This window comes from Coenobita brevimanus, chromosome 20, assembly GCF_032717465.1.
Source record: "Coenobita brevimanus isolate Jiangsu-jjx chromosome 20, ASM3271746v2, whole genome shotgun sequence".
Classification (NCBI taxonomy): Eukaryota; Metazoa; Arthropoda; class Malacostraca; order Decapoda; family Coenobitidae; genus Coenobita; species Coenobita brevimanus.
This window is the reverse complement of record NC_136973.1, coordinates 11446541-11466666: the sequence shown is the minus strand read 5'-3', so window position 1 is coordinate 11466666 and position 20126 is coordinate 11446541.

Genomic DNA, 20126 nt, shown 5'->3' with positions numbered 1-20126 from the left:
ACAGATATTTACTATTATCAAAATATAGGAAGTGTCATATTGGATTTCATTTGTCACCATGACGATTGAGATGGAGTGGTTGGGCGAGCTTTGTTGTGTTTGGGACGACTTGTTTTCATCTATATTCTTACATTCCTCATCCTAAAATTTTCAGTTATGTCAATTTTTCGAAAAGTTTTTCTACACATTGAACTTTCTTATCCTTTATACTGAGACACATGCATTTTCCCAGTATGTTATGAAACAACTTATTCTAATTTTTCTAAAATGTACTGTGAGCAAATCTGCTGAGAAGAAAAATATGCAGATACTTAGAAATTATTAAGTTATTCCTGCATATGACCAGTGATTACCCTTTATCTGCAAGTGAACCCGATCATTCTGCGTGGAACCACATCACAACAATCCATCTCTTGAAACTCACCTCCTTACCACTTACTTCTTTTTCTGTCACCTACTTTCCTCAAGATTTGGTGTTGAGCCTCACAACATTTCCGAGTTCCTTCCAGGTCTGTTGATGAGGATTTCTCATCGTTTAATCCATCTTATGTTCTTTCTGGTTACTTTGCTTGTAATTTTTTAGGTGCATTCCTTCTCCTTTTCTTTTTTTCTTGGCGAGTCTCTGTACATGATATGACACCTAAGACCGTGTGATATATATTATGATTCGTACACCCAATCTTCATCACTAGTCTCAAAATGCCACTTATTCACTGTCCTTCCAAGGCAGGAAGAATCATTTAATAGAAAATAACTCAAGTTACAGAATCTTTTTACAAAGATGTTGGTAAATCTGAAAAGTTCATCCTTTCACCATTTTACATGACATGAATCAATCTGCAACTCACAATGTTTTGTTTGCTGTGTAAAACAATATGAAAACATTGACTAAATAAAGTGAAAGTCACATGACTAAGTACCGATCAGTTAAAAGCTAATGAATTTGGCTCATTGTCGAGGTACACAAAGCCTGTTTACACTGGTCAACACAAATTTTTCTGGAGTGAGTGTTTGCAACGGATCTGACATAATTTTGGGATGCTGAATCCGAATTTGGTATAAGTTTTTGTCTATCACATCAAGTTCTTGAGATATTGCATGTCGTGCGTTTGTTGAAAATTCGCAATTTCGCACGAAAGTTTAAAGAACTGGCAGAGTAAAATGATTGAATTTATTGGAAATATGATACTCAAATTACAGTGTTCGTTTTGTTTTTAATTCACGTTGCAGTTTTATCATCTAGTAAGTTCAATAAGCAAAATTAGTAATTTATAGGTCCATGGATTTGATAAGTTAAACGATGTTAAAAATAGTTAATTTTTTTTCTCTAAAAAGTAAAAACAGTGAATAGGACCACTGGGCTATTGCAAATGCAAAATGTTTTTTGTCAAAGACATTCTTTTGTGTGCAGCATCTGGAATATCTCTCATAAGGCTCCAGCAGTAATCAGCCATCATATTACAGTCCAATCGGCCTTGGTAGTGTTCTTCCATTACTTTGATATCCTGGTGAAAACGCTCACCTTGCTCTTCGCTCTCTTTGCCAAGATTTTCTGGAAAATTGTCAAATGGCCATGCAAGTAATGCAGTTTGATGCTCATCTTGCATCTTATTGCTTGCAAACTGGACAAGAGCTCTTTCACGATTTCTTTGTAGTTGTGTGATTTCCGGTTTCCTAAAGAGTTTTCCCCAACACTGGCAAATGCTTTCCAGACCCTTACCTTAATAGGAGACTTTGAGACAATAAACTGTGGATCGTTCAGCAGCTTCGTGATTTGAGGGCCATCGAATATTGTGGCTTTTTTTTCTCTTCACTTAGCATAGGAAAAGCTAAGCATATATAGTTGAACCAGTTCCCGGAGTGATCAAGAGTTGACAAACTGTTTCATTATGCCAAGGTTGATATGAAATGGTGGCAGAATAATATTTTCCGGATCAACCAATGGCTCATTTATGATATTGTTATGTCCAGGTGTCAAGCTGTTTCTTAATGGCCACTCATCCTTAACCCAGTGCTTTTCCTTTCCCCTACAATCCCAGTAGCAGAGATAGCACGGTTATTTCGTGAAGCCGCTTTGTTGCCCTAAAAGGAAGTTCACCATTTTTAAATCAACACAAATCAACCAAGAGTAATCATTGTATTTCAACTTTTCCAGAACATCTTTTATGTTGGCATATTCCTCTCTAAAGGTCGCTGAATGCCCTACAGTAATCGATCCGAAAGTGTTACACTTGTGAAGCAAGACACTTTTTAGGCTTCTTTTTGAAGTATCGAATGAAAAGTTTCCATTCATCGGATACATATCTTGATAATCTCATTTCCAAAAGAAGTTCGTCAACATCGTTGCAATAAACAAGTTGTCACCTGAAGTGAAGTACATCCACAGCTTCTCTTCTCTGTTACGATTAAATAAGATGCTAGTGCCATGATGAAGATTTTTTTCTTTTTGTCTCGAAGCCAACAAGTGGGAAGATTGTTTTGGTAAACTCAAGTCTCGAATTAAATCGTTCAACTCAAACTGATTCAACAATGAAGGTTGGCCAAATAAGTTTCTATCTATCTATCTATTGACAGATACCTCAATCCTGTTTGGGGTGGCCACAAACAAATCGCCGCCTAGTCGTCCTGTCCCCCGTCATTTCACTGCCCTGCTCCCAACTCACACCCGCCTCTCTCAAATACCTCTCCACCCCATCCCTCCATCTCATCCTCGGCCTACCCCTCCGTCTTCCCCCCTCCAGCTCACTCACATACACTCTCTTTGTTAGTCTTTCACCCTCCATCCTCTCCACATGGCCAAACCCAAACCACCTCAGTGTGTTCCTCATAACGCTTCCTATCACATCCACATCCACACCACAACGCTCCTTTATATCCTCATTTGTCAGCCTGTCTCTTCATGTGACTCCACAGGCTCCTCTTAAATAACTCATTTCCACTGCTGTCACTCTTGACTTGTGTCCTTCCAACAACGTCCAAGCTTCACTTCCGTACGTTAGAGTTGGTATCACAATCTGATGGATGAAAATCCACATCGATTTGTTCATCTCCACTTCAGGAAAACTGCGAGGATGATACTGAAGTTCCATCATCAATTTTTGGGAGGTTAGTAAAAATAGGTACTGGTATATCATCACAATAAGGGATGGGCTTTTAAAGTTGATTCGAGACTGGGATATTTCAAGTAGTTTGTTTTTTGCTGTTGAATCTTTTGATGTTAAGAAGACAGAAATAGCAATCATCGGTATGTTTTATTTATTTATTTATTTATTTTTTTTGCTCCTTCCAAATCATGGGAATGCTAAATTTGAGCTTGACATTCTTGCCTTGAGACCAAGATCTCAAAGTCTCTACATAAGCTTTGCAAACTTTACGAGGAGCCCAGCTTTTGTCCTGGTTTCCCAAGGGTACCTTTAAATAAGCAAGGTACACTGGTTTTACAAACGTAGTGATGTTGCGCCTTTGTGAGGCTAAAGTGAAACAGCCACAGATGTAGCAAAAAATATCTGAATAATTGAATCACTTTCTCCCCTTTGAATACGAAGGAGTAGACATGATTTGATCAGGAAATTGCAGTTCATCCACAAATCAATCTGTAAAGAAACAACAGTAAGATTAAAGACTACGGTTTACAACTTAAAATTAAATAAGATTTTTATGTACTAGGATATATATTACCTAACCAACCAATATACTTTGAGAGAATTGAAGCTCAGAGAAAGAAGTCAGCTTTATACTAAGAAATTTCAAGTGTAAGTTCACAAACATAAATCCACAAATAAACTTTTTATGTTGTTTACATTCATTTATTTATATTTTTTGGAGCCAAAAAATACCACTTGAAGCTGCTATCGATCGAAGAATAAGTCCTTACCAACCCTAGCTAGAGGCAATTGGCGAGGCCCCTTTGCCCTCCCCTCTTCCTTTATCCAGCCCTTAAAGACACATTAACAAAGAGTATCTAATAGACGTAAATATGTAAAGGCAAAATTAGGCTTAGGTTAGGCAAATAAACCAAGTTTGCTTTCCCACAGTGCAACACCTTAGGACCTAAATCAGTTCATTGAAAAAAAAAATATTGCATACCCGCAGTATAAAAACTAGATGTTATAGAGAAAATCTGAGCTCATTTTCGGATTCAGCAGCCAAAAATTAGTCAAAATCCATTTTCAGGGTCCATGCAAGAAAAAAAAAATAATAATAATTTTGTAGACCAGTGTAATGGGACATCAATACATCATGGGCAGGGAGCAGTCAGGGCCAAAATAAACATACAAATCTGGATAAGTGATATGAAGGGTACATATAAGTGCTATTTTTTATGCCATTCCATATAATAAAGCTAAAGTAAGGTCAAATAGCTAACTAATTATTGACTAAGTACGTTACTTTTTGTGTTTGTATCGTATAAAAATATTGTCAGACACATTTTATCATGAAATGATATTATTTACCTGTACTTATGTGATAATAAAAAATCATATTTTATGATATACATAACACGCATTGCCAAGTTAGGACTTGATCACCAAGAAATGTATACTGTCATATTTTGAAACACATTTGGAAATTCCACACACACTTAAAATGTCGAGGGGGGCCAAAGCAAACACAGGAGTGATTGGAGAATGCTAACCTTGACCGATTTTCCACCACTGACTCCCCCCAAGCCCGACCAATTTTGGAAAAACAATTTTTTGGCTCAAACCTCCCCTTCCAGTGAGAAACATCGAAAATTGATAGAGAAATCGCTCACCTGAGGTTTAAAGTACAATACAGGTATGAGTACTGCTTATCTTAATGAGCTTTCTGTCAGGCTTGCCCCAAAGAAAACGAGTTCTATGGGAGGGTAACTATTCCACATCACTCATAAACTGTATTTATTTATTTATTTGGTACGAATTTATATGTAGTATGAGCAGATATTGGTTTTCACACAGTAATGTAGGCAATATAAGCATTGTTTCACCAACCAAACCCATCAAAATACATGACCTTTTTGGCAACATTACCTAATCATCATTTCTGACTGTTTCTTCCTCTAATGCTACGTAAACTTTGTCCTCCACATTGTCGTCTATTGGGGAATCACTTTTGCCCTGAATTTCATACCATGGCATGATATGTCTTTACTGGCCAGGTCACTGGTAACAGGTGAATTGCCAAGACAATGGCGTGTAGGGGGGAGAGGTTATCCGATGTAAGGCATTGTCCCTGCCTGGCATCTTGTAAAGAAAGGTGCCCCGTGTATACTTACCAAAAATCACATGCAAAAATTGAAAATTGTGCAAATTAGGGACTTGCAATTGATGCGCTTTTATATACATCAACGGGATTGACAGTGATAAAACTTGTGGACGTATATATATGTCAAGTGGATGCGGTGGGTTAAAATGCATTGTGGGGTGTGTGAAAACCCATGGCTGCTCAGAAAGCCAAGAAAACGGGGAAAGGAGAGCAACAGGTCGTCTGTCTTTGAAAGCATTAGAAACACTGCTATTTGCTCACCAAAGAACGTTGCTCGCACCTATAGTCTTGCTCACATGAGCCAATTCATGCATGACCTTGATCCCTTTCTCTCCAAGATTTGTATAAAATATGCCTAAAATATGCCACATTTTATGTAAAGGATGATGGCAAGAAAAGTTCAACCCTCATCACCAAAAGTAATCATAATGAAGACTTAAGAGGGGGTGTAAATTTGTTTGTGCTCTGGGCACCGTGCAGGAAAGTAAAGAACATCCTGTAAATGACACACAATTATGGAAATTTGGGCCGTGAGGACGAAAGGAGGTTGGCACTGAGTGGTTCACAGTGGTGTATGTTCACTGTGTATATACCGTACCTAGGCTGCTTTCCCTCCAAGAAAGGGAGTTAGCCGAAACAGAACGACACACTCCCATTTTCTCATCCACATACACACATTTTCTTGCACTTTAGCCCCAAGGGGATTAGGGACAGATCCTCACCAGACCACACCACACGAGATCAGCTGTGCAGTGCAATCAGCAACATCCACAGCAGGGCCCGACAGTAGAGTTGGTTTACCCCTGCAACATCATAATGGATCCATCCCCTTACCTGCACCTGACCTGATCAGCTAATCAAAGCAAATGTGGTAGAATATCCCCTTAGGGCCACGACACCATTTATACATTTACAATTTCTCTCCAGTCATCCCCATTGTGAGCAACCACAATCATTTGATCTGACAGACCTCCACATCGTCCTCTCACGGCCCTCATATTAGCAACCATTCCAATTATTGACCTCTCTACCAGCATGTAATCAATCAGAATGGGGATTGTGTTTAAAACTCAATCCCCATTCCCTCTATACCATGTATATATGTGCATCTATGTGTTTGAAATACTAGTTACACATGCATAACCTCCTCTCCTGACACATGTCCTCTTCCCATTATCATTTTCTCCTGGCACTCCATAGCAATGAATTACAGCATGTCATCCTCAGGACCAGTGCCTACTCTTCCATTCATGTCTCCCATTATGATCACTTTATATTTCTTGGGCATTTCTCCCACTACTTCATCCAGCTCATCCCAAAACCTGTCTTTCTCACTCCTGTCCTCACACGGTGCATATGCACTTTCACCTTCTGAGACTTGAACTTGACATACATACGCCTCAAGTTGACACGTCTTTGTAGTTTCTCATGCCACTCTGCCACACCTCATCCATCAACAAAGCAACTACTTCCATGTATCTTCCTCGCCCATTCATTCCCGATCTTACACATTTCACACCCTGAAAAGCACTTAACATGGTTAATCTTCCCACTAGTGGTGGGCATATTCGAATACAAGGTAAAAATTTTCACTAATCGATTATAGTTCCCTGTAATCAAATACCAGATGATTACTCCCAGCATAAATTACACATTAAATATATATTATTGACACGTGCATTTCAATGGATTTTATCCAATACATATTAATCAGGTTTATAGTAAATACATTATTTTACAAAGATATATGTAAAAAAATATAAAAGTAGCTGAGAATTAATAGCGTGTATGTACGAATAGAATAAAATACCGGGGCCTCAGACATTGGAGAAGACAAATCTTATAAAGCAACAAACTCGCACGTGCAGTTTCAGTGTACTACTGTGTACTGTGTACAGTAGACTGTGGCCGGTGTGCACTGCACAGCTGCCAGCGGTGTGGCAGTGTGAGGCGTGTGACTGTCCGGCGGGCGGCTCAGCAGATCTGATTACTAGTTAATTAAATTTTCAGGTGTTATTAATGTTTCCACTTTTCCCGGATCTTTTTCTAAAACTTAATGCATGGAGAGAGACTACGGGGAAGCTTTAATATTTTACCTTATACGGTTTTTCACCAATTTACCCATACAATATCTATTTTCAAGTAAAAATAATCGAAAAGTAATCGATTGCTGACTACAAAAAAAAAAAAAAAAAAAAAAGTATTGCTCGTTAGTTATTCTGCCATAAATATATCAAGTAATAAATTAGCCATTCGGGTTGTTTTTCAATATTCTCTGTAATTGATCTTATTTATTTAAAAGAGGAAACTGCAGTCTTAGCGGTGACAAACTCAGAGATTAATTGAAATATCTCTAGTTTCTGTACACTTGAAGGTAGTAAACTTTTTCTCCTTTTTAATTTTTGTATTTACCCTACGAGTTTCCCACTTTTCCTTCTCCATCACTTTCCCCTCTGTCCACTCATAGCTGCATGTTTCTCCATCTCTGCTCTCTCAGTGACATGCATTTTTCAGTTTCCTCTTACCTCTCAACTTTTCCATTCGATAATCTCATCTCTCTGGTGTATATTTAGCGTCTCCCCATTTCTTCTAGAGTGTCACTTGTCTATCCTCAAAAATTCTACATTGACTTTGCATTTTCTCGCTTTTCTGTTTACTTTATTCCCTTACCCCTCATATCCAATACTGTATGCAAACGTTTCCATCTTGCAAATTATTTTGTCTTTCTCGCTTTCCCTCTCATCTTTGCGTTTACTCTACTGCTCCCTCTTTCTTTCTGTAACTTTCTCTTGGCTTATTGTCCTTTACCTACTCTTTCCCTCTAACGAGTCGTGGTTCAGCTCGAATTATGAAGTCATCTTTTTTTAAGACCCTAAGGTGCCTTTAACTTCGAAGTTTTTATTTTAACTTCCTGTTTTATTTCATTTTGATTGTATTTATCCCATTATGTTTTTGTTTTCTTGATGCATTTCATAATTTTCCCTTATTTGTCTTTATCTCCCTCTGATGTTAATTGTTTTTTTCCTTCCTTTTCAAATTGTATGGAATCTCTACACATTTACCTTAACTACACCTGTTTAGGTGATCCTTCACTTAGGCCACTCGATTCCTGCCTGTCTGTCTCTCTTTTCTACAAATAGGCGTGTTCACAAAAGTTGGAGTTGGCAGTGACCGCCGGGTAATTTAATTAGAAACTCCACTGTAGTGCCACAGATTTAGTATTCATGTATATGTTTAGAGGTACTGTAATTTCTAAGTTAGATAGGGTGTAATCTGAATACTAGTCTATAAGTTCCTGTCCTAAGTAGTAGTTCATGTGTTAATGATCGATGTAGGGTTAACTTTATTTTTATATGTATACATCTCTGTATCTATGCATAGGTAGTGTAATTGTGAGTGTTGAGCTATGGGAGTTCATCCATCTGGTAGAGTAATGAATTACAGATGCGTGCAACTTTCCCCTTGTTTGTGCGTCGTTGTTGGGCGCCAAGTTTAAACCTTAAAGAGAATAATAATGGGTATGCAATTCTTTCTGTATCATTGTTGTGAAATACTTACTCATGAAGCTGCTAGAACCCAAATATGTAAGATTAATAGTCAAAAAAAGGCCAAAATAATGTAATTTGTGATGATCAAATAGTCCCGCTTGCCTTAGATGGCATAAGCTACCCCAAATTCAAGGCGGGATGGCAGTAAATTCAGTATTTAAATTTAGTAAGGATTGAATCCCAAATTTTCCCCAATTCATTCAAAAGTCCTAACATCGTGTGTACACTACTATATAAATAGTGAAGAGAATTAAAACCCACCATATCGCAAAAACAGTCTCATTTGATCTAGCAGTGGCGTCCATAAGTGCCCGACATGCCACATTCGCTACCGAGAAGTGGTGGATAACAGACGTTGATTCAGGTGAGCTGTACACATTCCTCCTTTCTCCCCCCCCCCTTGCTTGTTTAATCCTTACTTGTCGTGAACAATATGGAGTAATGTTGTTAAAAGCTTAACGTAGACATTCGCTACCGAGACGTGGTGGATAACAGACGTTGATTCAGTTCACAGACACCGTGACGTCGGGGTGTGCACGAGGCCATCATGTGATATTGCCCATAGACTTGTCGTACACACACACACTTACACTACCTATGAATAGTTTATAAATGGAATGTAGTAGAAATGGTATTATGAATCAATCAGGTGAACCTTATTTTTTTTAGTAGATAAGGTATAGAATATTGATAGTTAATGTGGTCATGTAACGGAAAGGCGAATTCAAACTCATCAAGAGTTTTCTTTCTCTTATATTAATATGTTAGGAATATTGGGAGCCTTGAAGGGAACTTAGTGGTTGTGAGACAAATGTGATCTTTGAGTTGTTCCTCGAGGCTAAACAAGCCCGAGTGATTATGAATTATTGGTGATTATGCATTAATGATGATTATGAATTATTAATGATTATGAATTAATAGTGATTGTGAATTATTAGTCAATTGTATGATGAGATTATACTGCCCAGACGAAATAGAACACGAGTGATTATTTTTGGTTCGAGGCTATGCCAGCCCGAAAAGACAATTCATGCCAATAAAATGTCCCAGACTTGAGACTATTGACGAGCCCAAGAATAACCGATAATAAAGAGTGTGGTATGATGACCTCAGAAATCACTGTTGAATATTCAAAGTGCTTCGCTTGGTAACAATATTGTATGATGTTCGCCCAAACCATGGCTTTAATTTACAACCCTTTTACATATGATTAAAGGTCATGTAATTCAAAAATGTCTTTGTTTAACCAGTATAGAATTATTAAAGTAAAGAATATGTCCATTTGATACCCAATCAAGGGAATTATGTCCTCTCACGCATAACTCACTCCCCTTCCAGTTCAAGATTCCTCCGCTTTGGGAACGACGAACACACGTGGTACTGACTTATTCTCGACTCGGCCAAAACTACAAACGCTACCAAAAATATCTGTTAAACAATTAACTTTGTTTTACTGAGGTGAATATTTTATCAGTCATTGAGGGGAGACTTAGTTGAGTACCATTTTGTATTATCAACGAGTAAGTTAAACGGAACCAACAACGGTGGGAAATCCAATTTCCGACCATTACACTGGTAGCACCGGTAAGATTAAATATCTGGCGTTACAATGATGAACAATAACAGTGGGGGATAAAAAGTTCCCGGCGTTACACAACTACCTCGGGCTCACAAAGACATATACTGTATTTTCTGAAATCCCTTCTACCAAAGTTAGTGAAGAGTATGTAAATTCTTCAATACTGCAATCATTGCTTATTATACCAGTTTTCTTTACACGATTTAGTAAGTAAAATACTGAGAAACAGATACTTGAATGCATATAATGACAAGTGGTCTGTTAGCATTTATCACGTACTATTAGAAGTCTCTCTGTATGTTTAATTTGAAACACTTATCATTTGGATATCAAAGAGATTAATGTTTCATCTGGCCAAGGCTAAAATCAATGTACCGACTATACGTAAAAAAAAAAAAAAAAAAAAAAAAAAGGCACAATTTGTGAAGGTGAAATCATGCGAAGATTAAGCCGCCGACCGAAATTGAAAGTACCGATGTTTGCAGGAAGAGAACAAAGTTTGGCGCGGGCCTACCGTATGTATATAATCTGCTTCCCAGAAATATTTTTCAGCCAAACGACTTCATGTTAGTTTTATATGATGATGCAAATGTCTGAGAGGTTTATTTGGTTAAGACTATATTAAAAGAAAATACATGACTAGGACGTAATTGGGTTTAAGCTACGGAGAATATTTTGTCCTGAGGTTTCGACGGTTATTTTAGTTAGTTTGCTGACTTCCTTCAACTTATCATACTGAAGCTCCTTTTACTCATTTTATTAAGTAAATATGTTCATACAGTTATATATAGGAAGGAAATGATAAACGAAACACAGTTTAGTTCACCGTTTTTTTTTTTTTTTCAGTTATCAGGTGGAGATTGGCACCCACTATGAGTCTGTGAATGGTCTAATTTACTATTTTTTTTTGTCTCTCTCTCTCTCTCTCTTTCTCTCTCTCTCTCTCTCTCTCTCTCTCTCTCTCTCTCTCTCTCAGTTTACATATGTGACTGTTTTGCCGTGTTATTATGTACACATGCTATAGTTAACTTAAACACCTCCCCCATCCTTGAAACTCTAATTTACATAAAAATTTCCTTCCAGAACGTTTAACCATCTTTCCAGTCAACAGATTTTCATGGAAAATATCATTTTTCCTCAACATTTTCAGAGCTCTACATTTCATTCATACTAAGTTTTCTTCACACACACACACACACACACACACACACAGGGATTCAACCAAGACGGACGTGCGACATCGGCGCTCCGTACCGAACCAACACGGCCAGTGGCATTACCTAAATTAGTATCTTTGTATGAGTCAAGCTCTGTACCAGGTTAGACTAAATGATTTTTCATTATTAAAAGGAAAAAAATAATAAGTTTAAACAAGACTTGTTCAAACAGGAAAGAGAAGCAAGACGAAAGAATACGCTGAGTCATCTGAGGTTTGTTAGACTACAACAACACAGGAATTGTAAGTACATATTCTGCACTTTTAGTATTGCAAAATGGATACATACTTTAGTAAAGCAAATTTGGAAAAGAAAAGGGATCAATGTAAAAAGCAAAATGATGATTTCTACCAAGAACTGGTTGAAGTGGAGACCCACAATAGACTGGTTGAACATGTAAACAAACTAGAAATGGCTTTCAAAAATGAAATTGATGAAATAAAGAAGCAGATGCACTTGCAAAAGGAAGAAATAGAAAAACTAGGAAGGGAAGCCAATAAGAAAGACACAACCATCAGTGAACTAACAGTGGAATTGAGTACACTTAGGAAGAAAATGAGTGAAATGGCAAGTACAGTAGTCAATCACGAGAGTGTTATGGAAGAGTTCAAAAATAACACAGAGACAATTAGACAAGTAAGTAGTCTTATTGACCAGAGCAGCGATATTGAGGAGAAGATAACACAGGTGAAAGAAGCTGTGCAAAGCTACAAAAATGATATGAACACCACGTATGCTGAAATGGTGAAAGTAAAGAAAGACTTAGAAACAAGGGTGGAGGAAAAAAGCATTAAAAAGGAAGTGAAAAGAATAATCCAAAACAATCCAAAATTAGTCAGAGATTCAGTAGATATAAACAAATCTATAGTAATCACTGGTATAGAAGAGGAAGAAGCAAAAAACAAGATAACAAGAGACAAAAAGGAGATGGCAAATGTAATGAGCTTACTGAAAGAAGTATCAGAGGAAGACATAGAGGAACACAAAAGGTTAGGGAAATATGAGAAAAGCAAGACAAGACCTCTAAAGGTGACTTTCCAGAGTGTAAACAGTGTGGAAGAGATACTAAAAAATGCAAAGAATCTTATGGAAAAAGAGGAGTTCAAAAATGTATGGATAAAAAGATTCCTAACACAAGAGGAACTGGAATTACTGAAAAAGAAAAGGAAGGAAGCAAAAACAAAAAATGAGGGAAGATCAGAAGAGGAGAAGAAGAAATTTTTTTTACAAAGTAATAGGATTGCAGGTATGAAAGTGGTACACAAACAGGATGGAATAAAAAGGAAGAAGGTAGTAGAACCATGTCATGACAAGTATATAAACAAGATGATAAAGTTGATGTACTCAAATGTGGATGGAATGGTATCTAAATTACTAGAGATGAATGATTATGTCAGAGAAAATGAACCACAAATAATATGCCTAACTGAAACAAAATTAACACCAAGGATATCCAATGACATACTAAACTTAGAGGAATACACTATATGGAGAAGAGACAGAAATTTAAAAAAAGGAGGAGGAATTATAATATTAACTAAGAAAAATCTAAAAGTCAATGAAATAAAACTAGATATACCATCACAAGTAGAACTGATTGCAGTAGAGATCAACACATCTGAAGGTAAAGTAATTGTAGCCAATTTGTGCATGCCACCTACATCAAACACAAGGGAAAGAGATGAATATGAGGACCTGGCAGAGATTACAATTCAGAGTTTAAGATAATTACTACATAAAATGGAAGAGAAATAAGAAAAAATTATACTAACTGGGGATTTCAATACAAATATAAATTGGAATCTCTAGATATAATTAGCCAAGAAAGCTGTTGGGACCAAAAGCTCCTGGATCTCGTACAAGAATTCTTCCTAACGCAACATGTGAGGGAAACCAGCAGAAAAAGAGGACTTGATGTACCTTCAGTGCTAGATCTAATATTTACTAGGCAAGAAAATGATATTGACAGTTTAATATATCACCCTCCACTCGGCAAAAGCGATCATGCAGTACTAAATTATAACTTCAGGATAGCATAAGACAAAGTAAACAGCAATGACAGTTACAAAAAGAGCCTAAACTATAAAAAGGGAAATTATCAAGACCTAAAGAAGTATTTCTTAGAAGTTGATTGGGAAAATGAGCTTAGAGGACAAGACTTAAATGCTGTATATAAAAAGTTCTGTGAATTTTGTGAAATAGGAGTCCAGAAGTACATCCCACAGCACAAAGAAGCAGATAAGAAAATAAACAAATGATTCAATACAGAATGTAAAAAATCAAAAGAAAGAAGAGATTTGTTGTGGAATAGATACAGAAGACATAATAGTGAAAGGGCGTATAATAATTACAAACAGGCAAGAAACGATTATACAAGAATAAGGAGGGAAGCCCAAAAACAGTTTGAGGAGGATATAATAAATAAAAGTAGTGATCAACCAAAGCTGTTTTACAGCTATATCAGAAGCAGAACCAAAGTAAAAGATAAAATACAAACAATTACGGACGAAGGAATCACTTATACACAAGAGAAAGATATTTGTGAAGCACTAAATAAGAATTTCCAATTAGTTTTTACAGAAGAAAAAAATTTTGAGAGGGACTATGTGGAACATGCATGTCCACACATACTACCAGATATATAAATAGCAGAAAAAGTAATACAGGAGGAGTTAAGTAGAATAGACAGAGGAAAAGCAAGTGGTCCTGATGAAATTTCATGTTGGTTACTACGAGAATGTGCAAAGGAGTTAAGTAAACCATTATTTTTAATTTTCAAGAAATCCTTGAGTCAAGGTAAACTACCTGATATTTGGAAAAAAGCAAATATTGTCCCCTTATTCAAGAAAGGAAATAGACAAAATCCACACAACTACCGACCAGTATCACTGACCAGTGTTGTAAGCAAGGTATTAGAAAAGCTGATAAGAAAAGCTTGAGTAAATCATCTAGAAGAACACAGTATGATAACAGAAAGACAGTTTGGTTTCAGAAAAGGAAAATCATGTGTTACTAATCTGTTAGCTACTATGACAGAGTAACAAACACAATACAGGAAAGGGAAGAATGGGTGGACAGTATCTATTTAGATTTCAAGAAAGCTTTTGACACAGTACCACACCAAAGACTTTTATGGAAACTGTACCATCAAGGAGGAATTCGAGGTAAACTGTTTTGTTGGATGCAAGACTTTCTCATAAAAAGAGAAATGAGAACAGTACTAAGGGGAAACTACTCATCATGGAAAGAAGTGACTAGTGGAGTACCACAGGGTTCAGTGCTGGCACCAATCATGTTTTTAGTGTATATAAATGATATAAACAGTAACACTGGTAAAGAGAGCTATCTGAATATGTTTGCAGATGATGCAAAAATACAAAGCAGAATTACTAACACAGACTCTTGTAAAGAGCTACAAGAAGAATTAAATAAACTTCATGAATGGAGTAGTACATGGCAAATGGAATTCAATGTGGACAAGTGTCATGTAATCAAGTTTGGTAAAAGTGGAAAAAGACATGATTGGGATTATAAGTTAGGAAATAAAACCCTATACACATGAGAAAGAGAGAAAGACCTAGGTGTGATCATCAATAACAGACTATCTCTGGCTGTCCATATCAGCGAGAAGGTACGGAACATGTATACACTGCTTGCAAATATGAGAATAGCATTCACATACATAAATGAAGACATGCTAAGAAGGATAATAACATCATTCATTAGACCAACCCTGGAATATGCATTAGTAGTCTGGAGTCCTCATCGCAAAAAGCACATAGACAAGATTGAAAAAGTTCAAAGGGCCGCTACAAGATGGATACCAAGCTTAAGGGACCTAAGCTACGAAGAAAGACTAAATAAACTGAATCTACCAACACTACAGGAGAGAAGAAAAAGAGGTGACATGATAATGCTATATAAGTGCATATCAGGGAAGGAGAAAATAGACATAAATGATTACTTAACATAAAGAGAAGCATCAGCAAGAGGACACTGCAAAAAACTGCATAAGAAGAGAGGTGATAAAGACGTAAGAAAAATCAGTTTCCCAAACAGAGCAATTGATCAATGGAATGAACTACCGAATGAAATAGTGTGTGCCAAAACAATTAACAAATTTAAGGATATGTACGATAAATATGGTTTAAGACACGGGACAGTACGAGCTTGACTCATTCCTGTAAAGATACAATTAGGTAAGAACAATTAGGTAAGAACACACACACACAATGGTCAAATAGCCCACGTTACCTTATCATCAAACTTTATTCACGTCTAAAACACCTTCTGCATTATTTTCAGCATAATTAAACCTTTTATTTCATATTTTATTCATTTTTCATTTCCCCCCCTTGTTATTTTTAACACCACTCTCCTTAAATATAATAGGTAACAAAGAGCAAAGTTTTATAAAATGTACAGGGAAATAAGTGGAGTTTAGACCGAATTGCCGCTTAGTGCCTGGCAAGTTTGGTCCAAGTTATTCTTCCTAATATTCATTACCTCGCCCGCGATGGAGTCCCGCGAGGTATTGTTTTTGGTCGAGTTTGTTTGGTTGGTTGGTTCATTGGTTGGTTGGTTGCTATCAACATTACGGAAAAAACAGAAGTCTAAATGAAATTCCATGAAACATTCAGGATATCCGGTTACTGGTCTTAGAAGAAAGTAATTAAATTTTGGAGGCAATTGATTGACCTTGAAAGGTCAAAATCAAGTTCACCGACATTCATAGGGCTATAACTGAAACCGGTTGAAGATAGAGATATTTACTATTGTCAGGATACGGGAACTCCCATATGAGCTTTCATTGGCACCAAGACCTTTGACCTTGAGTGACCTTGAAAGCTCAAACTCAGTGTCACGGATATTCAGGGGGCTATAACTCAAAACTGATTGAAGATCTATTTACTGTTATCAAGATATAGGAAGACTGATATGGGCTTTTAATGGGTACCATGGCCTTTGACTTTTTTTTAATGCTAGGAAGAAGGAAACAAAGGCCACGAGCCCGCAATACTATTCCTTTCAAGAGAAATACAAAATACAAGAGAGCCAAATTCGAGATCCGATCAATTCGAGATGCCTGGAAACACTGCGTTTGAAAGACTGGAGATCATAGCTAGTGGGAAATACAGACAGAGGGAGACAGTTCCAGAGTTGACCTTTTGCATAAATGAAGAACTTGGAGTAACGGTTAACTCTTGCATTAGAGAGTGGGACAGAAAAAGGATGAGTGTTTGTTGCTAGACGGGTGCTATGCACCCGTTGTAGAGGTGGAGGGATGCAAGCAGACAGTTCAGAGAAGCAGTGATCACTGAAGTAGCGATAAGAAAGTGATAAAGATGCAACTGTGCGGCAAAGAGACAGAGGTTGAAGGGAGCCAGTAAGAGGAGGAGAGTTGATGAGATGAAAAGCCTTTGACTCCACCCTGTTGAGAAGAGCGGTATGTGGGGAGCCTCACGACACATGAGAGTTGAACTCTACACAGGGGCAGATACCGTGTATAAAGTCAAGAACTGTTCAGGGGTACAGAAGGAACTGAGTTGGCCAAGCACACCTAATTTCTTGGAAACAGATTTTACAAGAGATGTAATTTGATCTTTCCAAGACAAGTCTCGAGTGAATGAAACCCCGAGCAAGTTCAAGGATGATGCAGGATTAAGCTGAATATTATTAAACATTAGTGGGTATTCCTGTGGAAGATTTTGTCAGGTTGGTATGTGTAAGAACTTAGTCTTTGATGCATTAAAAAAACAAGATTGTTTTTACCCCAGTCAGAGATATGAGCCAAGTCAGACATTAGGCATTGTTTGTTGAAGTAACTGCTGAGATGGACGTTGCGGGAACCGAATGGAAAGGTGAAAGGGGGAATCACCAGTGTACGAGTGGATAGGGTCAAATGGACAGCTTAGAAGGTCACTGATGAATAAGTGGAAGAGAGTTGGTGATAGGACAGAGCCCTTAAGAACACTGTTGATAGATCAAGGAGAAGATCAATGGCTGTCTACAACAGCGGCTAAAGAATGACCAGAAAGGAAACTATAGATGAAGGTACAGATAGAAGGAGAGAAACCGTAAAATGGCAGTTTTGAAATTAAAGACTTATGCCAAACTCGATCAGAAGCCTTTGCGATGTCAAGAGCAATGGCAAAGCTTTCGCTAAAGTCCCAAAAGGAGGATGACTAGGGGTCTGAAAGGTAGGTAAGAGGATCGCCAAGGGAGCATCCCTGATGGAACCCCTTTTTTTTTTTTTTTTTTTAAATAAATAACAGAACGGAGGAAGGAAAAACAAATGAATAAATAAAAAAAAAATCCATACACCAGATTACTAGTGTCCTCTGTTCATAAAATATCTGTAACAGTTAGACTTGAACAGTTAAAGGTTGAAATTTGGAGGGAAACAACTCTGGGGAAGCGAGTTCCAGAGAGATGCAGTTCAGGGAATGAAAGAATTCTGATAGGCAGAAGTTCTGAAACATGGCTGGGTGACATTCAAGTCATGAGCGCTACCAAATGCCCGTGTAGCACGAGGGAAAGCATGGAGAGGTGGCACCATGGACGCAACTTCGTCTGAGTATTTGCCAAAAAAATATCTGTAAAATAATGCAAGGGAGGCAACATTCATTCTTACATGCATGGGAGGTACTTCATATGTAATGGGAGGGTTGTTCATGATTCTAACAGCTTTGTTCTAGTTGTCTTAATGCAACCTCTCCACAACCATTCCACAAGGCTGAGCAATATTCAAGCTGAGAGCGCACATGACTCTTATAAATTATAGCTAACTGCTCATCGGCGAAGTTATGGAGTTTGTACAATAATCCAATTTTCTTTGAGGCGGTTTTAGCAAGTGATCTGACTTAAGAGGTCCAGCTGAGGGCACTGTTAGGTGAGACGCCAAGAATTTCAATACTTTTGGAGATGGGCATATTAGTAACACTGAAGGTAATGTACGAATCTGGCAATATCTGTCTATTAGTAAACTGTATATATTTAGTTTTACTAGTAATAAAAAGACAAGATTGTTTTGCCCCATTCACTGATTGTAGATAGATCTTGATTTATGGAGATGGCTGTACTGAGTTGAGAGGTAGAGATATTAGACTTTGTAAATGGATGTCTGAGTGTGAATGAAGTATGTAGTGTTGAGTCATTTGCATATGAGTGAATGGGATTGTGGGTGACAGATAAGAGATCAATAATATGAACCAGAAATAGGGTTGGCGCCAGAACTGATCCCTGCGGCACGCCGGCGTTAATTGAGTGGAATTTGGAATATACATCATCTACCTTTACTCTTATTTTCCTGTCACTAGGATATGAAGAAATCAAAGGAACAAAAGACGTTAGTCCATAGCAAGGGAGTTTGGACAGCAGGGAACGGTGCCATACTCTGTCGAAAGCTTTAGAGATATCAAGAGCTACTGCATGAGTTTCACCAAAAAGATCAATTGATTGATGGATGATATGAGTTAAGAGATTGAGTATGTCAATTGTGGATCTTTCGTGGTGAAAACCATATTGTCTATCACTAATTAATTTGTTGAATTCAAGATGCTTAACAATGTGCTTATTAATTAAAGTTCCAAATACAGACGACCAGAAAGTAGGTTGTGATAGAAAAGATCCTTTAAAATTTTTGTACTAAGAATTGACTCGAAAACTTTTGAGATACAGGATGTTACAGCAAATGGACGATAGTTAGAGGGTTGAGAATGGTCACCCTTCTTTGGGACTGGCTGAATGAGAGCAAACTTCTAGCAAGAAGGAGAGGTACAAGTTGATAGACAATGGTGAGTTTACCTAGGCAGGGTGTAAGCACAGAAGCACAGTTCGTGAGGATAACAGGAGGGACTCCATCAGGCCCATATGCCTTTTTAGTATTGAGGTCTGTGATGGCAGAAATCTTCTTAGCTGAAGAAATTTTAATGTCAGCCATAAGGAAGTCTCAGGGGGGAAGCGATGGAGGAACAGCACCGGAATTGTCTGAGGTAGAATTGGAGTAGAAAGTCTGAGTAAAGAGATCGGCTTTATCAGTAGAAGAAATAGCTACAGAACCATCAGAGTAGAAAAGAAGAGGGAAGGATGATGAGGAAAAGTTGTTAGAAAGGTTTTTGGCAAGGTGCCAGAAGGAGTGGGAAGAATTCGAGTTGGATAGTTGAGAGCATTTAGTTCGGATGAAAATATTATCAGAAGAACGAAGTTCAGACTTAGCACGATTCCGGGCAGAAACATAAAAAAGATGTGATTCGGGGGTGGTTGGCTCTGGTTCGTGCCTTTTATTGGCCTTCTCCTTGTTGCAGACAGAATTTGAACATGTGCGATTAAACCAAATCCTTTCTTGCATGAGTGAAAGGATATGAGAAGGGAATATATACTTCCATGCCCGAGAAAATAACCTCTGTAATACGCAAGGCACACGACCCTGGAAACAATAATAATTCCATGGAAAATCAATGAAGTACTGCCTGAGGGCCTCCCAATCTGCAGCTCCAAATTGCCATAGTCGACGTTTCTTTGGAGGGCCCACAG